Source organism: Amia ocellicauda, unplaced genomic scaffold (genome assembly GCF_036373705.1).
Source record: "Amia ocellicauda isolate fAmiCal2 unplaced genomic scaffold, fAmiCal2.hap1 HAP1_SCAFFOLD_47, whole genome shotgun sequence".
Taxonomy (NCBI): Eukaryota; Metazoa; Chordata; class Actinopteri; order Amiiformes; family Amiidae; genus Amia; species Amia ocellicauda.
In genome coordinates, this window is record NW_027102983.1 from 445,001 (window position 1) to 467,500 (window position 22,500).

The 22,500-nt window shown below is 43.5% G+C and overlaps 15 non-coding genes and 4 pseudogenes across 15 annotated transcripts; all 19 read right to left on the reverse strand.

Moving 5' to 3' along the window:
- Nucleotides 1-997: 997 nt before the first annotated feature.
- LOC136736701 (5S ribosomal RNA) lies at nt 998-1,116 on the reverse strand. Its single transcript, XR_010811758.1, has one exon. It is a non-coding gene; the product is annotated as a 5S ribosomal RNA (ribosomal RNA).
- A 1,066-nt stretch (nt 1,117-2,182) lies between these two features.
- LOC136737411 (5S ribosomal RNA) lies at nt 2,183-2,301 on the reverse strand. Its single transcript, XR_010812372.1, has one exon. It is a non-coding gene; the product is annotated as a 5S ribosomal RNA (ribosomal RNA).
- Nucleotides 2,302-3,355: 1,054 nt separating this feature from the next.
- On the reverse strand, nt 3,356-3,474 carry LOC136737260 (5S ribosomal RNA). Its single transcript, XR_010812226.1, has one exon. It is a non-coding gene; the product is annotated as a 5S ribosomal RNA (ribosomal RNA).
- A 1,066-nt stretch (nt 3,475-4,540) lies between these two features.
- LOC136736844 (uncharacterized) lies at nt 4,541-4,649 on the reverse strand (annotated as a pseudogene).
- Nucleotides 4,650-5,714: 1,065 nt separating this feature from the next.
- Nucleotides 5,715-5,833, reverse strand: LOC136736738 (5S ribosomal RNA). The gene has a single exon (XR_010811794.1). It is a non-coding gene; the product is annotated as a 5S ribosomal RNA (ribosomal RNA).
- A 1,066-nt stretch (nt 5,834-6,899) lies between these two features.
- On the reverse strand, nt 6,900-7,018 carry LOC136737413 (5S ribosomal RNA). The gene has a single exon (XR_010812374.1). It is a non-coding gene; the product is annotated as a 5S ribosomal RNA (ribosomal RNA).
- A 1,066-nt stretch (nt 7,019-8,084) lies between these two features.
- On the reverse strand, nt 8,085-8,203 carry LOC136736760 (5S ribosomal RNA). Its single transcript, XR_010811814.1, has one exon. It is a non-coding gene; the product is annotated as a 5S ribosomal RNA (ribosomal RNA).
- A 1,066-nt stretch (nt 8,204-9,269) lies between these two features.
- LOC136736845 (uncharacterized) lies at nt 9,270-9,378 on the reverse strand (annotated as a pseudogene).
- A 1,066-nt stretch (nt 9,379-10,444) lies between these two features.
- Nucleotides 10,445-10,553, reverse strand: LOC136736916 (uncharacterized; annotated as a pseudogene).
- Nucleotides 10,554-11,619: 1,066 nt separating this feature from the next.
- Nucleotides 11,620-11,738, reverse strand: LOC136737112 (5S ribosomal RNA). The gene has a single exon (XR_010812084.1). It is a non-coding gene; the product is annotated as a 5S ribosomal RNA (ribosomal RNA).
- A 1,055-nt stretch (nt 11,739-12,793) lies between these two features.
- On the reverse strand, nt 12,794-12,922 carry LOC136736794 (uncharacterized; annotated as a pseudogene).
- Nucleotides 12,923-13,988: 1,066 nt separating this feature from the next.
- On the reverse strand, nt 13,989-14,107 carry LOC136736967 (5S ribosomal RNA). Its single transcript, XR_010811946.1, has one exon. It is a non-coding gene; the product is annotated as a 5S ribosomal RNA (ribosomal RNA).
- Nucleotides 14,108-15,173: 1,066 nt separating this feature from the next.
- Nucleotides 15,174-15,292, reverse strand: LOC136736707 (5S ribosomal RNA). Its single transcript, XR_010811764.1, has one exon. It is a non-coding gene; the product is annotated as a 5S ribosomal RNA (ribosomal RNA).
- Nucleotides 15,293-16,342: 1,050 nt separating this feature from the next.
- On the reverse strand, nt 16,343-16,461 carry LOC136736968 (5S ribosomal RNA). The gene has a single exon (XR_010811947.1). It is a non-coding gene; the product is annotated as a 5S ribosomal RNA (ribosomal RNA).
- A 1,066-nt stretch (nt 16,462-17,527) lies between these two features.
- LOC136737294 (5S ribosomal RNA) lies at nt 17,528-17,646 on the reverse strand. The gene has a single exon (XR_010812259.1). It is a non-coding gene; the product is annotated as a 5S ribosomal RNA (ribosomal RNA).
- A 1,055-nt stretch (nt 17,647-18,701) lies between these two features.
- On the reverse strand, nt 18,702-18,820 carry LOC136736756 (5S ribosomal RNA). Its single transcript, XR_010811811.1, has one exon. It is a non-coding gene; the product is annotated as a 5S ribosomal RNA (ribosomal RNA).
- Nucleotides 18,821-19,875: 1,055 nt separating this feature from the next.
- On the reverse strand, nt 19,876-19,994 carry LOC136736854 (5S ribosomal RNA). The gene has a single exon (XR_010811892.1). It is a non-coding gene; the product is annotated as a 5S ribosomal RNA (ribosomal RNA).
- A 1,077-nt stretch (nt 19,995-21,071) lies between these two features.
- On the reverse strand, nt 21,072-21,190 carry LOC136737278 (5S ribosomal RNA). Its single transcript, XR_010812243.1, has one exon. It is a non-coding gene; the product is annotated as a 5S ribosomal RNA (ribosomal RNA).
- A 1,055-nt stretch (nt 21,191-22,245) lies between these two features.
- On the reverse strand, nt 22,246-22,364 carry LOC136736789 (5S ribosomal RNA). Its single transcript, XR_010811842.1, has one exon. It is a non-coding gene; the product is annotated as a 5S ribosomal RNA (ribosomal RNA).
- Between the last annotated feature and the right edge of the window lie 136 nt (nt 22,365-22,500).

Below are 22,500 nucleotides of genomic sequence, written 5' to 3' on the forward strand. Positions count from 1 at the left end.
TCATACTTGCAGTTGAACTGTCTCTCTACTCTAAAGTCCGGGACACACCAGCGCGCCGCAGACAGTCCCTGCTAACACGCCACGTTGTGGCAACGTTGTGCGTTAGCTGGGGTGCCACACCAGACCGGAACTATATTTTACAAAACGAACACATTGTCTTGATAAAACAGCTGTAATTGAGTGCCTGACACGCCAGTCAAGCGCAATCTTGAGAAGGTGTGCATTTCAGTAAGGATTTCAATTGACATGCAGTATGAAACTGAAAGGAGGTTGCATCACTATGATGCATAACATTGCATGTATTGTATTTTCAAGTGTGTGCATTCATCCTGTTGTCATTTTGTTTTGAAAGCAGAAGAATCATTCAACAGGTTGCTGAGACAAATGTAAACCAGTAAAACATATGAAGAGAAACAAACCTTGAATATAAGTTCAGTTGTTTAAACATTTGACAAACTATGGTGAGGGGGTAAGAAAACACACAAATCCAGCAGCTCCTGTATTTCAATACACCAGAACCCAATATTATTGGCGAGTCGGGTAGTCCATCATCACAGTTCGAGGGCAGGCATCATTTCAGTAATTTCATCCCGTTGCATTCACATCCGTGCCTTGAATGAGATTGAATGTGATCTTTGCTCTCAAGTATGTTCCCAAGTTTTACACTTTCGTGCTTTGCATGAATGGGAATGGAACCGTGTGTGTTGAATGAGGCTCCTTGTGAGCACTGAACTTTGTCCGGTGGAGTTCTTTTTGTGTTGCTGTAATTGTGTCATTTCTCGATGAGAAAGATTAGGCAACATTTAGTCACTTCTAGCCATGATGCTCAATTTATTTACGAATGTACCCTAGTTACTAGGGACCGTTTACATTGGAGAACAAGATCTATTGTATGCCTGTGTATTTGGGGAAGTAAAATCTGAAATAATGATGAAATTGTGTGTATCCAAAGTTAAAACTCGTGATTTGTCGCCCTCTGGTGTGTAAAAGGTGCAGAAGCTTACAGCACCTGGTATTCCCAGGCGGTCTCCCATCCAAGTACTGACCAGACCCGAGCCTGCTTGGCTTCCGAGATCGGACGAGATCGGGCGTATTCAGGCTAGTATAGCCGTAAGCCAGGGAGGCTGTCCCTGACGCTCTAGTTAAAGGGAAGGCAATATCCGTTTCTGCCGTTCATACTTACAGTTGAACTGTCTCTCTACTCTAAAGCCCGGGACACACCAGCGCGCCGCAGACAGTCCCTGCTAACACGCCACGTTGTGGCAACGTTGTGGCAGCGTTGTGCGTTAGCTGGGGTGCCACACCAGACCGGAACTATATTTTACAAAACGAACACATTGTCTTGATAAAACAGCTGTAATTGAGTGCCTGACACGCCAGTCAAGCGCAATCTTGAGAAGGTGTGCATTTCAGTAAGGATTTCAATTGACATGCAGTATGAAACTGAAAGGAGGTTGCATCACTATGATGCATAACATTGCATGTATTGTATTTTCAAGTGTGTGCATTCATCCTGTTGTCATTTTGTTTTGAAAGCAGAAGAATCATTCAACAGGTTGCTGAGACAAATGTAAACCAGTAAAACATATGAAGAGAAACAAACCTTGAATATAAGTTCAGTTGTTTAAACATTTGACAAACTATGGTGAGGGGGTAAGAAAACACACAAATCCAGCAGCTCCTGTATTTCAGTACACCAGAACCCAATATTATTGGCGAGTCGGGTAGTCCATCATCACAGTTCGAGGGCAGGCATCATTTCAGTAATTTCATCCCGTTGCATTCACATCCGTGCCTTGAATGAGATTGAATGTGATCTTTGCTCTCAAGTATTTTCCCAAGTTTTACACTTTCGTGCTTTGCATGAATGGGAATGGAACCGTGTGTGTTGAATGAGGCTCCTTGTGAGCACTGAACTTTGTCCGGTGGAGTTCCTTTTTGTGTTGCTGTAATTGTGTAATTTCTCGATGAGAAAGATTAGGCAACATTTAGTCACTTCTAGCCATGATGCTCAATTTATTTACGAATATACCCTAGTTACTAGGGACCGTTTACGTTGGAGAACAAGATCTATTGTATGCCTGTGTATTTGGGGAAGTAAAATCTGAAATAATGATGAAATTGCGTGTATCCAAAGTTAAAACTCGTGATTTGTCGCCCTCTGGTGTGTAAAAGATGCAAAAGCTTACAGCACCTGGTATTCCCAGGCGGTCTCCCATCCAAGTACTGACCAGGCACGAGCCTGCTTAGCTTCCGAGATCGGACGAGATCGGGCGTATTCAGGCTAGTATGGCCGTAAGCCAGGGAGGCTGTCCCTGACGCTCTACTTAAAGGGAAGGCAATATCCGTTTCTGCCGTTCATACTTACAGTTGAACTGTCTCTCTACTCTAAAGCCCGGGACACACCAGCGCGCCGCAGACAGTCCCTGCTAACACGCCACGTTGTGGCAACATTGTGCGTTAGCTGGGGTGCCACACCAGACCGGAACTATATATTACAAAACGAACACATTGTCTTGATAATACAGCTGTAATTGAGTGCCTGACACGCCAGTCAAGCGCAATCTTGAGAAGGTGTGCATTTCAGTAAGATTTCAATTGACATGCAGTATGAAACTGAAAGGAGGTTGCATCACTATGATGCATAACATTGCATGTATTGTATTTTCAAGTGTGTGCATTCATCCTGTTGTCATTTTGTTTTGAAAGCAGAAGAATCATTCAACAGGTTGCTGAGACAAATGTAAACCAGTAAAACATATGAAGAGAAACAAACCTTGAATATAAGTTCAGTTGTTTAAACATTTGACAAACTATGGTGAGGGGGTAAGAAAACACACAAATCCAGCAGCTCCTGTATTTCAATACACCAGAACCCAATATTATTGGCGAGTCGGGTAGTCCATCATCACAGTTCGAGGGCAGGCATCATTTCAGTAATTTCATCCCGTTGCATTCACATCCGTGCCTTGAATGAGATTGAATGTGATCTTTGCTCTCAAGTATGTTCCCAAGTTTTACACTTTCGTGCTTTGCATGAATGGGAATGGAACCGTGTGTGTTGAATGAGGCTCCTTGTGAGCACTGAACTTTGTCCGGTGGAGTTCCTTTTTGTGTTGCTGTAATTGTGTCATTTCTCGATGAGAAAGATTAGGCAACATTTAGTCACTTCTAGCCATGATGCTCAATTTATTTACGAATGTACCCTAGTTACTAGGGACCGTTTACGTTGGAGAACAAGATCTATTGTATGCCTGTGTATTTGGGGAAGTAAAATCTGAAATAATGATGAAATTGCGTGTATCCAAAGTTAAAACTCGTGATTTGTCGCCCTCTGGTGTGTAAAAGATGCAAAAGCTTACAGCACCTGGTATTCCCAGGCAGTCTCCCATCCAAGTACTGACCAGGCCCGAGCCTGCTTAGCTTCCGAGATCGGACGAGATCGGGCGTATTCAGGCTAGTATGGCCGTAAGCCAGGGAGGCTGTCCCTGACGCTCTACTTAAAGGGAAGGCAATATCCGTTTCTGCCGTTCATACTTACAGTTGAACTGTCTCTCTACTCTAAAGCCCGGGACACACCAGCGCGCCGCAGACAGTCCCTGCTAACACGCCACGTTGTGGCAACATTGTGGCAATGTTGTGCATTAGCTGGGGTGCCACACCAGACCGGAACTATATATTACAAAACGAACACATTGTCTTGATAAAACAGCTGTAATTGAGTGCCTGACACGCCATTCAAGCGCAATCTTGAGAAGGTGTGCATTTCAGTAAGGATTTCAATTGACATGCAGTATGAAACTGAAAGGAGGTTGCATCACTATGATGCATAACATTGCATGTATTGTATTTTCAAGTGTGTGCATTCATCCTGTTGTCATTTTGTTTTGAAAGCAGAAGAATCATTCAACAGGTTGCTGAGACAAATGTAAACCAGTAAAACATATGAAGAGAAACAAACCTTGAATATAAGTTCAGTTGTTTAAACATTTGACAAACTATGGTGAGGGGGTAAGAAAACACACAAATCCAGCAGCTCCTGTATTTCAATACACCAGAACCCAATATTATTGGCGAGTCGGGTAGTCCATCATCACAGTTCGAGGGCAGGCATCATTTCAGTAATTTCATCCCGTTGCATTCACATCCGTGCCTTGAATGAGATTGAATGTGATCTTTGCTCTCAAGTATGTTCCCAAGTTTTACACTTTCGTGCTTTGCATGAATGGGAATGGAACCGTGTGTGTTGAATGAGGCTCCTTGTGAGCACTGAACTTTGTCCGGTGGAGTTCCTTTTTGTGTTGCTGTAATTGTGTCATTTCTCGATGAGAAAGATTAGGCAATATTTAGTCACTTCTAGCCATGATGCTCAATTTATTTACGAATGTACCCTAGTTACTAGGGACCGTTTACGTTGGAGAACAAGATCTATTGTATGCCTGTGTATTTGGGGAAGTCAAATCTGAAATAATGATGAAATTGCGTGTATCCAAAGTTAAAACTCGTGATTTGTCGCCCTCTGGTGTGTAAAAGATGCAAAAGCTTACAGCACCTGGAATTCCCAGGCGGTCTCCCATCCAAGTACTGACCTGGCCCAAGCCTGCTTAGCTTCCGAGATCGGGCGTATTCAGGCTAGTATGGCCGTAAGCCAGGAATGCTGTCCCTGACACTCTACTTAAAGGGAAGGCAATATCCGTTTCTGCCGTTCATACTTACAGTTGAACTGTCTCTCTACTCTAAAGCCCGGGACACACCAGCGCGCCGCAGACAGTCCCTGCTAACACGCCACGTTGTGGCAACATTGTGGCAACGTTGTGCGTTAGCTGGGGTGCCACACCAGACCGGAACTATATATTACAAAACGAACACGTTGTCTTGATAAAACAGCTGTAATTGAGTGCCTGACACGCCAGTCAAGCGCAATCTTGAGAAGGTGTGCATTTCAGTAAGGATTTCAATTGACATGCAGTATGAAACTGAAAGGAGGTTGCATCACTATGATGCATAACATTGCATGTATTGTATTTTCAAGTGTGTGCATTCATCCTGTTGTCATTTTGTTTTGAAAGCAGAAGAATCATTCAACAGGTTGCTGAGACAAATGTAAACCAGTAAAACATATGAAGAGAAACAAACCTTGAATATAAGTTCAGTTGTTTAAACATTTGACAAACTATGGTGAGGGGGTAAGAAAACACACAAATCCAGCAGCTCCTGTATTTCAATACACCAGAACCCAATATTATTGGCGAGTCGGGTACTCCATCATCACAGTTCGAGGGCAGGCATCATTTCAGTAATTTCATCCCGTTGCATTCACATCCGTGCCTTGAATGAGATTGAATGTGATCTTTGCTCTCAAGTATGTTCCCAAGTTTTACACTTTCGTGCTTTGCATGAATGGGAATGGAACCGTGTGTGTTGAATGAGGCTCCTTGTGAGCACTGAACTTTGTCCGGTGGAGTTCTTTTTGTGTTGCTGTAATTGTGTCATTTCTCGATGAGAAAGATTAGGCAACATTTAGTCACTTCTAGCCATGATGCTCAATTTATTTACGAATGTACCCTAGTTACTAGGGACCGTTTACATTGGAGAACAAGATCTATTGTATGCCTGTGTATTTGGGGAAGTAAAATCTGAAATAATGATGAAATTGTGTGTATCCAAAGTTAAAACTCGTAATTTGTCGCCCTCTGGTGTGTAAAAGGTGCAGAAGCTTACAGCACCTGGTACTCCCAGGCGGTCTCCCATCCAAGTACTGACCAGACCCGAGCCTGCTTGGCTTCCGAGATCGGACGAGATCGGGCGTATTCAGGCTAGTATAGCCGTAAGCCAGGGAGGCTGTCCCTGACGCTCTAGTTAAAGGGAAGGCAATATCCGTTTCTGCCGTTCATACTTACAGTTGAACTGTCTCTCTACTCTAAAGCCCGGGACACACCAGCGCGCCGCAGACAGTCCCTGCTAACATGCCACGTTGTGGCAACGTTGTGGCAGCGTTGTGCGTTAGCTGGGGTGCCACACCAGACCGGAACTATATTTTACAAAACGAACACATTGTCTTGATAAAACAGCTGTAATTGAGTGCCTGACACGCCAGTCAAGCGCAATCTTGAGAAGGTGTGCATTTCAGTAAGGATTTCAATTGACATGCAGTATGAAACTGAAAGGAGGTTGCATCACTATGATGCATAACATTGCATGTATTGTATTTTCAAGTGTGTGCATTCATCCTGTTGTCATTTTGTTTTGAAAGCAGAAGAATCATTCAACAGGTTGCTGAGACAAATGTAAACCAGTAAAACATATGAAGAGAAACAAACCTTGAATATAAGTTCAGTTGTTTAAACATTTGACAAACTATGGTGAGGGGGTAAGAAAACACACAAATCCAGCAGCTCCTGTATTTCAATACACCAGAACCCAATATTATTGGCGAGTCGGGTAGTCCATCATCACAGTTCGAGGGCAGGCATCATTTCAGTAATTTCATCCCGTTGCATTCACATCCGTGCCTTGAATGAGATTGAATGTGATCTTTGCTCTCAAGTATGTTCCCAAGTTTTACACTTTCGTGCTTTGCATGAATGGGAATGGAACCGTGTGTGTTGAATGAGGCTCCTTGTGAGCACTGAACTTTGTCCGGTGGAGTTCCTTTTTGTGTTGCTGTAATTGTGTAATTTCTCGATGAGAAAGATTAGGCAACATTTAGTCACTTCTAGCCATGATGCTCAATTTATTTACGAATATACCCTAGTTACTAGGGACCGTTTACGTTGGAGAACAAGATCTATTGTATGCCTGTGTATTTGGGGAAGTAAAATCTGAAATAATGATGAAATTGCGTGTATCCAAAGTTAAAACTCGTGATTTGTCGCCCTCTGGTGTGTAAAAGATGCAAAAGCTTACAGCACCTGGTATTCCCAGGCGGTCTCCCATCCAAGTACTGACCAGGCACGAGCCTGCTTAGCTTCCGAGATCGGACGAGATCGGGCGTATTCAGGCTAGTATGGCCGTAAGCCAGGGAGGCTGTCCCTGACGCTCTACTTAAAGGGAAGGCAATATCCGTTTCTGCCGTTCATACTTACAGTTGAACTGTCTCTCTACTCTAAAGCCCGGGACACACCAGCGCGCCGCAGACAGTCCCTGCTAACACGCCACGTTGTGGCAACATTGTGGCAACGTTGTGCGTTAGCTGGGGTGCCACACCAGACCGGAACTATATATTACAAAACGAACACATTGTCTTGATAAAACAGCTGTAATTGAGTGCCTGACACGCCAGTCAAGCGCAATCTTGAGAAGGTGTGCATTTCAGTAAGGATTTCAATTGACATGCAGTATGAAACTGAAAGGAGGTTGCATCACTATGATGCATAACATTGCATGTATTGTATTTTCAAGTGTGTGCATTCATCCTGTTGTCATTTTGTTTTGAAAGCAGAAGAATCATTCAACAGGTTGCTGAGACAAATGTAAACCAGTAAAACATATGAAGAGAAACAAACCTTGAATATAAGTTCAGTTGTTTAAACATTTGACAAACTATGGTGAGGGGTTAAGAAAACACACAAATCCAGCAGCTCCTGTATTTCAATACACCAGAACCCAATATTATTGGCAAGTCGGGTAGTCCATCTTCACAGTTCGAGGGCAGTCATCATTTCAGTAATTTCATCCCGTTGCATTCACATCCGTGCCTTGAATGAGATTGAATGTGATCTTTGCTCTCAAGTATGTTCCCAAGTTTTACACTTTCGTGCTTTGCATGAATGGGAATGGAACCGTGTGTGTTGAATGAGGCTCCTTGTGAGCACTGAACTTTGTCCGGTGGAGTTCTTTTTTGTGTTGCTGTAATTGTCTCATTTCTCGATGAGAAAGATTAGGCAACATTTAGTCACTTCTAGCCATGATGCTCAATTTATTTACGAATGTACCCTAGTTACTAGGGACCGTTTACGTTGGAGAACAAGATCTATTGTATGCCTGTGTATTTGGGGAAGTCAAATCTGAAATAATGATGAAATTGCGTGTATCCAAAGTTAAAACTCGTGATTTGTCGCCCTCTGGTGTGTAAAAGATGCAAAAGCTTACAGCACCAGGTATTCCCAGGCGGTCTCCCATCCAAGTACTGACCAGGAACGAGCCTGCTTAGCTTCCGAGATCGGACGAGATCGGGCGTATTCAGGCTAGTATGGCCGTAAGCCAGGGAGGCTGTCCCTGACGCTCTACTTAAAGGGAAGGCAATATCCGTTTCTGCCGTTCATACTTACAGTTGAACTGTCTCTCTACTCTAAAGCCCGGGACACACCAGCGCGCCGCAGACAGTCCCTGCTAACACGCCACGTTGTGGCAACATTGTGGCAATGTTGTGCATTAGCTGGGGTGCCACACCAGACCGGAACTATATATTACATAACGAACACATTGTCTTGATAAAACAGCTGTAATTGAGTGCCTGACACGCCATTCAAGCGCAATCTTGAGAAGGTGTGCATTTCAGTAAGGATTTCAATTGACATGCAGTATGAAACTGAAAGGAGGTTGCATCACTATGATGCATAACATTGCATGTATTGTATTTTCAAGTGTGTGCATTCATCCTGTTGTCATTTTGTTTTGAAAGCAGAAGAATCATTCAACAGGTTGCTGAGACAAATGTAAACCAGTAAAACATATGAAGAGAAACAAACCTTGAATATAAGTTCAGTTGTTTAAACATTTGACAAACTATGGTGAGGGGGTAAGAAAACACACAAATCCAGCAGCTCCTGTATTTCAATACACCAGAACCCAATATTATTGGCGAGTCGGGTAGTCCATCATCACAGTTCGAGGGCAGGCATCATTTCAGTAATTTCATCCCGTTGCATTCACATCCGTGCCTTGAATGAGATTGAATGTGATCTTTGCTCTCAAGTATGTTCCCAAGTTTTACACTTTCGTGCTTTGCATGAATGGGAATGGAACCGTGTGTGTTGAATGAGGCTCCTTGTGAGCACTGAACTTTGTCCGGTGGAGTTCCTTTTTGTGTTGCTGTAATTGTGTCATTTCTCGATGAGAAAGATTAGGCAATATTTAGTCACTTCTAGCCATGATGCTCAATTTATTTACGAATGTACCCTAGTTACTAGGGACCGTTTACGTTGGAGAACAAGATCTATTGTATGCCTGTGTATTTGGGGAAGTCAAATCTGAAATAATGATGAAATTGCGTGTATCCAAAGTTAAAACTCGTGATTTGTCGCCCTCTGGTGTGTAAAAGATGCAAAAGCTTACAGCACCTGGAATTCCCAGGCGGTCTCCCATCCAAGTACTGACCTGGCCCAAGCCTGCTTAGCTTCCGAGATCGGGCGTATTCAGGCTAGTATGGCCGTAAGCCAGGAATGCTGTCCCTGACACTCTACTTAAAGGGAAGGCAATATCCGTTTCTGCCGTTCATACTTACAGTTGAACTGTCTCTCTACTCTAAAGCCCGGGACACACCAGCGCGCCGCAGACAGTCCCTGCAAACACGCCACGTTGTGGCAACATTGTGGCAACGTTGTGCGTTAGCTGGGGTGCCACACCAGACCGGAACTATATATTACAAAACGAACACGTTGTCTTGATAAAACAGCTGTAATTGAGTGCCTGACACGCCAGTCAAGCGCAATCTTGAGAAGGTGTGCATTTCAGTAAGGATTTCAATTGACATGCAGTATGAAACTGAAAGGAGGTTGCATCACTATGATGCATAACATTGCATGTATTGTATTTTCAAGTGTGTGCATTCATCCTGTTGTCATTTTGTTTTGAAAGCAGAAGAATCATTCAACAGGTTGCTGAGACAAATGTAAACCAGTAAAACATATGAAGAGAAACAAACCTTGAATATAAGTTCAGTTGTTTAAACATTTGACAAACTATGGTGAGGGGGTAAAAAAACACACAAATCCAGCAGCTCCTGTATTTCAATACACCAGAACCCAATATTATTGGCGAGTCGGGTAGTCCATCATCACAGTTCGAGGGCAGGCATCATTTCAGTAATTTCATCCCGTTGCATTCACATCCGTGCCTTGAATGAGATTGAATGTGATCTTTGCTCTCAAGTATGTTCCCAAGTTTTACACTTTCGTGCATTGCATGAATGGGAATGGAACCGTGTGTGTTGAATGAGGCTCCTTGTGAGCACTGAACTTTGTCCGGTGGAGTTCCTTTTTGTGTTGCTGTAATTGTGTCATTTCTCGATGAGAAAGATTAGGCAACATTTAGTCACTTCTAGCCATGATGCTCAATTTATTTACGAATGTACCCTAGTTACTAGGGACCGTTTACGTTGGAGAACAAGATCTATTGTATGCCTGTGTATTTGGGGAAGTAAAATCTGAAATAATGATGAAATTGCGTGTATCCAAAGTTAAAACTCGTGATTTGTCGCCCTCTGGTGTGTAAAAGATGCAAAAGCTTACAGCACCTGGTATTCCCAGGCGGTCTCCCATCCAAGTACTGACCTGGCCCAAGCCTGCTTAGCTTCCGAGATCGTGCGTATTCAGGCTAGTATGGCCGTAAGCCAGGAATGCTGTCCCTGACACTCTACTTAAAGGGAAGGCAATATCCGTTTCTGCCGTTCATACTTACAGTTGAACTGTCTCTCTACTCTAAAGCCCGGGACACACCAGCGCGCCGCAGACAGTCCCTGCTAACACGCCACGTTGTGGCAACATTGTGGCAACGTTGTGCGTTAGCTGGGGTGCCACACCAGACCGGAACTATATATTACAAAACGAACACGTTGTCTTGATAAAACAGCTGTAATTGAGTGCCTGACACGCCAGTCAAGCGCAATCTTGAGAAGGTGTGCATTTCAGTAAGGATTTCAATTGACATGCAGTATGAAACTGAAAGGAGGTTGCATCACTATGATGCATAACATTGCATGTATTGTATTTTCAAGTGTGTGCATTCATCCTGTTGTCATTTTGTTTTGAAAGCAGAAGAATCATTCAACAGGTTGCTGAGACAAATGTATACCAGTAAAACATATGAAGAGAAACAAACCTTGAATATAAGTTCAGTTGTTTAAACATTTGACAAACTATGGTGAGGGGGTAAAAAAACACACAAATCCAGCAGCTCCTGTATTTCAATACACCAGAACCCAATATTATTGGCGAGTCGGGTAGTCCATCATCACAGTTCGAGGGCAGGCATCATTTCAGTAATTTCATCCCGTTGCATTCACATCCGTGCCTTGAATGAGATTGAATGTGATCTTTGCTCTCAAGTATGTTCCCAAGTTTTACACTTTCGTGCATTGCATGAATGGGAATGGAACCGTGTGTGTTGAATGAGGCTCCTTGTGAGCACTGAACTTTGTCTGGTGGAGTTCCTTTTTGTGTTGCTGTAATTGTGTCATTTCTCGATGAGAAAGATTAGGCAACATTTAGTCACTTCTAGCCATGATGCTCAATTTATTTACGAATGTACCCTAGTTACTAGGGACCGTTTACGTTGGAGAACAAGATCTATTGTATGCCTGTGTATTTGGGGAAGTAAAATCTGAAATAATGATGAAATTGCGTGTATCCAAAGTTAAAACTCGTGATTTGTCGCCCTCTGGTGTGTAAAAGATGCAAAAGCTTACAGCACCCGGTATTCCCAGGCGGTCTCCCATCCAAGTACTGACCAGGCCCGAGCCTGCTTAGCTTCCGAGATCGGACGAGATCGGGCGTATTCAGGCTAGTATGGCCGTAAGCCAGGGAGGCTGTCCCTGACGCTCTACTTAAAGGGAAGGCAATATCAGTTTCTGCCGTTCATACTTACAGTTGAACTGTCACTCTACTCTAAAGCCCGGGACAAACCAGCGCGCCGCAGACAGTCCCTGCTAACACGAAACGTTGTGGCAACGTTGTGCGTTAGCTGGGGTGCCACACCAGACCGGAACTATGTATTACAAAACGAACACATTGTCTTGATAATACAGCTGTAATTGAGTGCCTGACACGCCAGTCAAGCGCAATCTTGAGAAGGTGTGCATTTCAGTAAGGATTTCAATTGACATGCAGTATGAAACTGAAAGGAGGTTGCATCACTATGATGCATAACATTGCATGTATTGTATTTTCAAGTGTGTGCATTCATCCTGTTGTCATTTTGTTTTGAAAGCAGAAGAATCATTCAACAGGTTGCTGAGACAAATGTAAACCAGTAAAACATATGAAGAGAAACAAACCTTGAATATAAGTTCAGTTGTTTAAACATTTGACAAACTATGGTGAGGGGGTAAGAAAACACACAAATCCAGCAGCTCCTGTATTTCAATACACCAGAACCCAATATTATTGGCGAGTCGGGTAGTCCATCATCACAGTTCGAGGGCAGGCATCATTTCAGTAATTTCATCCCGTTGCATTCACATCCGTGCCTTGAATGAGATTGAATGTGATCTTTGCTCTCAAGTATGTTCCCAAGTTTTACACTTTCGTGCTTTGCATGAATGGGAATGGAACCGTGTGTGTTGAATGAGGCTCCTTGTGAGCACTGAACTTTGTCCGGTGGAGTTCCTTTTTGTGTTGCTGTAATTGTGTCATTTCTCGATGAGAAAGATTAGGCAACATTTAGTCACTTCTAGCCATGATGCTCAATTTATTTACGAATGTACCCTAGTTACTAGGGACCGTTTACGTTGGAGAACAAGATCTATTGTATGCCTGTGTATTTGGGGAAGTCAAATCTGAAATAATGATGAAATTGCGTGTATCCAAAGTTAAAACTCGTGATTTGTCGCCCTCTGGTGTGTAAGAGATGCAAAAGCTTACAGCACCTGGTATTCCCAGGCGGTCTCCCATCCAAGTACTGACCAGGCCCGAGCCTGCTTGGCTTCCGAGATCGGACGAGATCGGACGAGATCGGGCGTATTCAGGCTAGTATGGCCGTAAGCCAGGGAGGCTGTCCCTGACGCTCTACTTAAAGGGAAGGCAATATCCGTTTCTGCCGTTCATACTTACAGTTGAACTGTCTCTCTACTCTAAAGCCCGGGACACACCAGCGCGCCGCAGACAGTCCCTGCTAACACGCCACGTTGTGGCAACATTGTGGCAACGTTGTGCGTTAGCTGGGGTGCCACACCAGACCGGAACTATGTATTACAAAACGAACACATTGTCTTGATAAAACAGCTGTAATTGAGTGCCTGACACGCCAGTCAAGCGCAATCTTGAGAAGGTGTGCATTTCAGTAAGGATTTCAATTGACATGCAGTATGAAACTGAAAGGAGGTTGCATCACTATGATGCATAACATTGCATTTATTGTATTTTCAAGTGTGTGCATTCATCCTGTTGTCATTTTTTTTTGAAAGCAGAAGAATCATTCAACAGGTTGCTGAGACAAATGTAAACCAGTAAAACATATGAAGAGAAACAAACCTTGAATATAAGTTCAGTTGTTTAAACATTTGACAAACTATGGTGAGGGGGTAAGAAAACACACAAATCCAGCAGCTCCTGTATTTCAATACACCAGAACCCAATATTATTGGCGAGTCGGGTAGTCCATCATCACAGTTCGAGGGCAGGCATCATTTCAGTAATTTCATCCCGTTGCATTCACATCCGTGCCTTGAATGAGATTGAATGTGATCTTTGCTCTCAAGTATGTTCCCAAGTTTTACACTTTCGTGCTTTGCATGAATGGGAATGGAACCGTGTGTGTTGAATGAGGCTCCTTGTGAGCACTGAACTTTGTCCGGTGGAGTTCCTTTTTGTGTTGCTGTAATTGTGTCATTTCTCGATGAGAAAGATTAGGCAACATTTAGTCACTTCTAGCCATGATGCTCAATTTATTTACGAATGTACCCTAGTTACTAGGGACCGTTTACGTTGGAGAACAATATCTATTGTATGCCTGTGTATTTGGGGAAGTCAAATCTGAAATAATGATGAAATTGCGTGTATCCAAAGTTAAAACTCGTGATTTGTCGCCCTCTGGTGTGTAAAAGATGCAAAAGCTTACAGCACCTGGTATTCCCAGGCGGTCTCCCATCCAAGTACTGACCAGGCCCGAGCCTGCTTAGCTTCCGAGATCGGACGAGATCGGGCGTATTCAGGCTAGTATGGCCGTAAGCCAGGGAGGCTGTCCCTGACGCTCTACTTAAAGGGAAGGCAATATCCGTTTCTGCCGTTCATACTTACAGTTGAACTGTCTCTCTACTCTAAAGCCCGGGACACACCAGCGCGCCGCAGACAGTCCCTGCTAACACGCCACGTTGTGGCAACATTGTGGCAACGTTGTGCGTTAGCTGGGGTGCCACACCAGACCGGAACTATGTATTACAAAACGAACACATTGTCTTGAAAAAACAGCTGTAATTGAGTGCCTGACACGCCAGTCAAGCGCAATCTTGAGAAGGTGTGCATTTCAGTAAGGATTTCAATTGACATGCAGTATGAAACTGAAAGGAGGTTGCATCACTATGATGCATAACATTGCATGTATTGTATTTTCAAGTGTGTGCATTCATCCTGTTGTCATTTTAATTTGAAAGCAGAAGAATCATTCAACAGGTTGCTGAGACAAATGTAAACCAGTAAAACATATGAAGAGAAACAAACCTTGAATATAAGTTCAGTTGTTTAAACATTTGACAAACTATGGTGAGGGGGTAAGAAAACACACACATCCAGCAGCTCCTGTATTTCAATACACCAGAACCCAATATTATTGGCGAGTCGGGTAGTCCATCATCACAGTTCGAGGGCAGGCATCATTTCAGTAATTTCATCCCGTTGCATTCACATCCGTGCCTTGAATGAGATTGAATGTGATCTTTGCTCTCAAGTAAGTTCCCAAGTTTTACACTTTCGTGCTTTGCATGAATGGGAATGGAACCGTGTGTGTTGAATGAGGCTCCTTGTGAGCACTGAACTTTGTCCGGTGGAGTTCCTTTTTGTGTTGCTGTAATTGTGTCATTTCTCGATGAGAAAGATTAGGCAACATTTAGTCACTTCTAGCCAAGATGCTCAATTTATTTACGAATGTACCCTAGTTACTAGGGACCGTTTACGTTGGAGAACAAGATCTATTGTATGCCTGTGTATTTGGGGAAGTCAAATCTGAAATAATGATGAAATTGCGTATATCCAAAGTTAAAACTCGTGATTTGTCGCCCTCTGGTGTGTAAAAGATGCAAAAGCTTACAGCACCTGGTATTCCCAGGCGGTCTCCCATCCAAGTACTGACCAAGCCCAAGCCTGCTTAGCTTCCAAGATCGGACAAGATTGGGCGTATTCAGGCTAGTATGGCCGTAAGCCAGGGAGGCTGTCCCTGACGCTCTACTTAAAGGGAAGGCAATATCCGTTTCTGCCGCTCATACTTACAGTTGAACTGTCTCTCTACTCTAAAGTCCGGGACACACCAGCGCGCCGCAGACAGTCCCTGCTAACACGAAACGTTGTGGCAACGTTGTGCGTTAGCTGGGGTGCCACACCAGACCTATGAATTACAAAACTAACACATTGTCTTGATAAAACAGCTGTAATTGAGTGCCTGACACGCCATTCAAGCGCAATCTTGAGAAGGTGTGCATTTCAGTAAGGATTTAAATTGACATGCAGTATGAAACTGAAAGGAGGTTGCATCACTATGATGCATAACATTGCATGTATTGTATTTTCAAGTGTGTGCATTCATCCTGTTGTCATTTTGTTTTGAAAGCAGAAGAATCATTCAACAGGTTGCTGAGACAAATGTAAACCAGTAAAACATATGAAGAGAAACAAACCTTGAATATAAGTTCAGTTGTTTAAACATTTGACAAACTATGGTGAGGGGGTAAGAAAACACACAAATCCAGCAGCTCCTGTATTTCAATACACCAGAACCCAATATTATTGGCGAGTCGGGTAGTCCATCATCACAGTTCGAGGGCAGGCATCATTTCAGTAATTTCATCCCGTTGCATTCACATCCGTGCCTTGAATGAGATTGAATGTGATCTTTGCTCTCAAGTATGTTCCCAAGTTTTACACTTTCGTGCTTTGCATGAATGGGAATGGAACCGTGTGTGTTGAATGAGGCTCCTTGTGAGCACTGAACTTTGTCCGGTGGAGTTCCTTTTTGTGTTGCTGTAATTGTGTCATTTCTCGATGAGAAAGATTAGGCAACATTTAGTCACTTCTAGCCATGATGCTCAATTTATTTACGAATGTACCCTAGTTACTAGGGACCGTTTACGTTGGAGAACAAGATCTATTGTATGCCTGTGTATTTGGGGAAGTCAAATCTGAAATAATGATGAAATTGCGTGTATCCAAAGTTAAAACTCGTGATTTGTCGCCCTCTGGTGTGTAAGAGATGCAAAAGCTTACAGCACCTGGTATTCCCAGGCGGTCTCCCATCCAAGTACTGACCAGGCCCGAGCCTGCTTAGCTTCCGAGATCGGACGAGATCGGGCGTATTCAGGCTAGTATGGCCGTAAGCCAGGGAGGCTGTCCCTGACGCTCTACTTAAAGGGAAGGCAATATCCGTTTCTGCCGTTCATACTTACAGTTGAACTGTCTCTCTACTCTAAAGCCCGGGACACACCAGCGCGCCGCAGACAGTCCCTGCTAACACGCCACGTTGTGGCAACATTGTGGCAACGTTGTGCGTTAGCTGGGGTGCCACACCAGACCGGAACTATGTATTACAAAACGAACACATTGTCTTGATAAAACAGCTGTAATTGAGTGCCTGACACGCCAGTCAAGCGCAATCTTGAGAAGGTGTGCATTTCAGTAAGGATTTCAATTGACATGCAGTATGAAACTGAAAGGAGGTTGCATCACTATGATGCATAACATTGCATGTATTGTATTTTCAAGTGTGTGCATTCATCCTGTTGTCATTTTAATTTGAAAGCAGAAGAATCATTCAACAGGTTGCTGAGACAAATGTAAACCAGTAAAACATATGAAGAGAAACAAACCTTGAATATAAGTTCAGTTGTTTAAACATTTGACAAACTATGGTGAGGGGGTAAGAAAACACACACATCCAGCAGCTCCTGTATTTCAATACACCAGAACCCAATATTATTGGCGAGTCGGGTAGTCCATCATCACAGTTCGAGGGCAGGCATCAATTCAGTTATTTCATCCCGTTGCATTCACATCCGTGCCTTGAATGAGATTGAATGTGATCTTTGCTCTCAAGTATGTTCCCAAGTTTTACACTTTCGTGCTTTGCATGAATGGGAATGGAACCGTGTGTGTTGAATGAGGCTCCTTGTGAGCACTGAACTTTGTCCGGTGGAGTTCCTTTTTGTGTTGCTGTAATTGTGTCATTTCTCGATGAGATAGATTAGGCAACATTTAGTCACTTCTAGCCATGATGCTCAATTTATTTACGAATGTACCCTAGTTTCTAGGGACCGTTTACGTTGGAGAACAAGATCTATTGTATGCCTGTGTATTTGGGGAAGTCAAATCTGAAATAATGATGAAATTGCGTGTATCCAAAGTTAAAACTCGTGATTTGTCACCCTCTGGTGTGTAAAAGATGCAAAAGCTTACAGCACCTGGTATTCCCAGGCGGTCTCCCATCCAAGTACTGACCAGGCCCGAGCCTGCTTAGCTTCCGAGATCGGACGAGATCGGGCGTATTCAGGCTAGTATGGTCGTAAGCAAGGGAGGCTGTCCCTGACGCTCTACTTAAAGGGAAGGCAATATCCGTTTCTGCCGCTCATACTTGCAGTTGATCTGTCTCTCTACTCTAAAGTCCGGGACACACCAGCGCGCCGCAGACAGTCCCTGCTAACACGAAACGTTGTGGCAACGTTGTGCGTTAGCTGGGGTGCCACACCAGACCGGAACTATATATTACAAAACGAACACATTGTCTTGATAAAACAGCTGTAATTGAGTGCCTGACACGCCAGTCAAGCGCAATCTTGAGAAGGTGTGCATTTCAGTAAGGATTTCAATTGACATGCAGTATGAAACTGAAAGGAGGTTGCATCACTATGATGCATAACATTGCATGTATTGTATTTACAAGTGTGTGCATTCATCCTGTTGTCATTTTGTTTTGAAAGCAGAAGAATCATTCAACAGGTTGCTGAGACAAATGTAAACCAGTAAAACATATGAAGAGAAACAAACCTTGAATATAAGTTCAGTTGTTTAAACATTTGACAAACTATGGTGTTGGGGTAAGAAAACACACAAATCCAGCAGCTCCTGTATTTCAATACACCAGAACCCAATATTATTGGCGAGTCGGGTAGTCCATCATCACAGTTCGAGGGCAGGCATCATTTCAGTAATTTCATCCCGTTGCATTCACATCCGTGCCTTGAATGAGATTGAATGTGATCTTTGCTCTCAAGTATGTTCCCAAGTTTTACACTTTCGTGCTTTGCATGAATGGGAATGGAACCGTGTGTGTTGAATGAGGCTCCTTGTGAGCACTGAACTTTGTCCGGTGGAGTTCCTTTTTGTGTTGCTGTAATTGTGTCATTTCTCGATGAGAAAGATTAGGCAACATTTAGTCACTTCTAGCCATGATGCTCAATTTATTTACGAATGTACCCTAGTTACTAGGGACCGTTTACGTTGGAGAACAAGATCTATTGTATGCCTGTGTATTTGGGGAAGTCAAATCTGAAATAATGATGAAATTGCGTGTATCCAAAGTTAAAACTCGTGATTTGTCGCCCTCTGGTGTGTAAAAGATGCAAAAGCTAACAGCACCTGGTATTCCCAGGCGGTCTCCCATCCAAGTACTGACCAGGCCGGAGCCTGCTTAGCTTCCAAGATCGGACGAGATCGGGCGTATTCAGGCTAGTATGGCCGTAAGCCAGGGAGGCTGTCCCTGACGCTCTACTTAAAGGGAAGGCAATATCCGTTTCTGCCGCTCATACTTGCAGTTGAACTGTCTCTCTACTCTAAAGTCCGGGACACACCAGCGCGCCACAGACAGTCCCTGCTAACACGAAACGTTGTGGCAACGTTGTGCGTTAGCTGGGGTGCCACACCAGACCGGAACTATATTTTACAATACGAACACATTGTCTTGATAAAACAGCTGTAATTGAGTGCCTGACACGCCAGTCAAGCGCAATCTTGAGAAGGTGTGCATTTCAGTAAGGATTTCAATTGACATGCAGTATGAAACTGAAAGGAGGTTGCATCACTATGATGCATAACATTGCATGTATTGTATTTTCAAGTGTGTGCATTCATCCTGTTGTCATTTTGTTTTGAAAGCAGAAGAATCATTCAACAGGTTGCTGAGACAAATGTAAACCAGTAAAACATATGAAGAGAAACAAACCTTGAATATAAGTTCAGTTGTTTAAACATTTGACAAACTATGGTGAGGGGGTAAGAAAACACACAAATCCAGCAGCTCCTGTATTTCAATACACCAGAACCCAATATTATTGGCGAGTCGGGTAGTCCATCATCACAGTTCGAGGGCAGGCATCATTTCAGTAATTTCATCCCGTTGCATTCACATCCGTGCCTTGAATGAGATTGAATGTGATCTTTGCTCTCAAGTATGTTCCCAAGTTTTACACTTTCGTGCTTTGCATGAATGGGAATGGAACCGTGTGTGTTGAATGAGTCTCCTTGTGAGCACTGAACTTTGTGTGGTGGAGTTCCTTTTTGTGTTGCTGTAATTGTGTCATTTCTTGATGAGAAAGATTAGGCAACATTGAGTCACTTCTAGCCATGATGCTCAATTAATTTACGAATGTACCCTAGTTACTAGGGACCGTTTACGTTGGAGATCAAGATCTATTGTATGCCTGTGTATTTGGGGAAGTAAAATCTGAAATAATGATGAAATTGTGTGTATCCAAAGTTAAAACTCGTGATTTGTCGCCCTCTGGTGTGTAAAAGGTGCAAAAGCTTACAGCACCTGGTATTCCCAGGCGGTCTCCCATCCAAGTACTGACCAGGCCCGAGGCTGCCTGGCTTCCGAGATCGGTCGAGATCGGGCGTATTCAGGCTAGTATGGCCGTAAGCCAGGGAGGCTGTCCCTGACGCTCTACTTAAAGGGAAGGCAATATCCGTTTCTGCCGATCATACTTACAGTTGAACTGTCTCTCTACTCTAAAGCCCGGGACACACCAGCGCGCCGCAGACAGTCCCTGCTAACACGCCACGTTGTGGCAACGTTGTGGCAACGTTGTGGCAACGTTGTGCGTTAGTTGGGGTGCCACACCAGACCGGAACTATATTTTACAAAACGAACACATTGTCTTGATAAAACAGCTGTAATTGAGTGCCTGACACGCCAGTCAAGCGCAATCTTGAGAAGGTGTGCATTTCAGTAAGGATTTCAATTGACATGCAGTATGAAACTGAAAGGAGGTTGCATCACTATGATGCATAACATTGCATGTATTGTATTTACAAGTGTGTGCATTCATCCTGTTGTCATTTTGTTTTGAAAGCAGAAGAATCATTCAACAGGTTGCTGAGACAAATGTAAACCAGTAAAACATATGAAGAGAAACAAACCTTGAATATAAGATCAGTTGTTTAAACATTTGACAAACTATGGTGAGGGGGTAAGAAAACACACAAATCCAGCAGCTCCTGTATTTCAATACACCAGAACCCAATATTATTGGCGAGTCGGGTAGTCCATCATCACAGTTCGAGGGCAGGCATCATTTCAGTAATTTCATCCCGTTGCATTCACATCCGTGCCTTGAATGAGATTGAATGTGATCTTTGCTCTCAAGTATGTTCCCAAGTTTTACACTTTCGTGCTTTGCATGAATGGGAATGGAACCGTGTGTGTTGAATGAGGCTCCTTGTGAGCACTGAACTTTGTCCGGTGGAGTTCCTTTTTGTGTTGCTGTAATTGTGTCATTTCTCGATGAGAAAGATTAGGCAACATTTAGTCACTTCTAGCCATGATGCTCAATTTATTTACGAATGTACCCTAGTTACTAGGGACCGTTTACGTTGGAGAACAAGATCTATTGTATGCCTGTGTATTTGGGGAAGTCAAATCTGAAATAATGATGAAATTGCGTGTATCCAAAGTTAAAACTCGTGATTTGTCGCCCTCTGGTGTGTAAAAGATGCAAAAGCTTACAGCACCTGGTATTCCCAGGCGGTCTCCCATCCAAGTACTGACCAGGCCGGAGCCTGCTTAGCTTCCGAGATCGGACGAGATCGGGCGTATTCAGGCTAGTATGGCCGTAAGCCAGTGAGGCTGTCCCTGACGCTCTACTTAAAGGGAAGGCAATATCCGTTTCTGCCGCTCATACTTGCAGTTGAACTGTCTCTCTACTCTAAAGTCCGGGACACACCAGCGCGCCACAGACAGTCCCTGCTAACACGAAACGTTGTGGCAACGTTGTGCGTTAGCTGGGGTGCCACACCAGACCGGAACTATATTTTACAAAACGAACACATTGTCTTGATAAAACAGCTGTAATTGAGTGCCTGACACGCCAGTCAAGCGCAATCTTGAGAAGGTGTGCATTTCAGTAAGGATTTCAATTGACATGCAGTATGAAACTGAAAGGAGGTTGCATCACTATGATGCATAACATTGCATGTATTGTATTTTCAAGTGTGTGCATTCATCCTGTTGTCATTTTGTTTTGAAAGCAGAAGAATCATTCAACAGGTTGCTGAGACAAATGTAAACCAGTAAAACATATGAAGAGAAACAAACCTTGAATATAAGTTCAGTTGTTTAAACATTTGACAAACTATGGTGAGGGGGTAAGAAAACACACAAATCCAGCAGCTCCTGTATTTCAATACACCAGAACCCAATATTATTGGCGAGTCGGGTAGTCCATCATCACAGTTCGAGGGCAGGCATCATTTCAGTAATTTCATCCCGTTGCATTCACATCCGTGCCTTGAATGAGATTGAATGTGATCTTTGCTCTCAAGTATGTTCCCAAGTTTTACACTTTCGTGCTTTGCATGAATGGGAATGGAACCGTGTGTGTTGAATGAGTCTCCTTGTGAGCACTGAACTTTGTGTGGTGGAGTTCCTTTTTGTGTTGCTGTAATTGTGTCATTTCTTGATGAGAAAGATTAGGCAACATTGAGTCACTTCTAGCCATGATGCTCAATTAATTTACGAATGTACCCTAGTTACTAGGGACCGTTTACGTTGGAGATCAAGATCTATTGTATGCCTGTGTATTTGGGGAAGTAAAATCTGAAATAATGATGAAATTGTGTGTATCCAAAGTTAAAACTCGTGATTTGTCGCCCTCTGGTGTGTAAAAGGTGCAAAAGCTTACAGCACCTGGTATTCCCAGGCGGTCTCCCATCCAAGTACTGACCAGGCCCGAGCCTGCCTGGCTTCCGAGATCGGTCGAGATCGGGCGTATTCAGGCTAGTATGGCCGTAAGCCAGGGAGGCTGTCCCTGACGCTCTACTTAAAGGGAAGGCAATATCCGTTTCTGCCGATTATACTTACAGTTGAACTGTCTCTCTACTCTAAAGCCCGGGACACACCAGCGCGCCGCAGACAGTCCCTGCTAACACG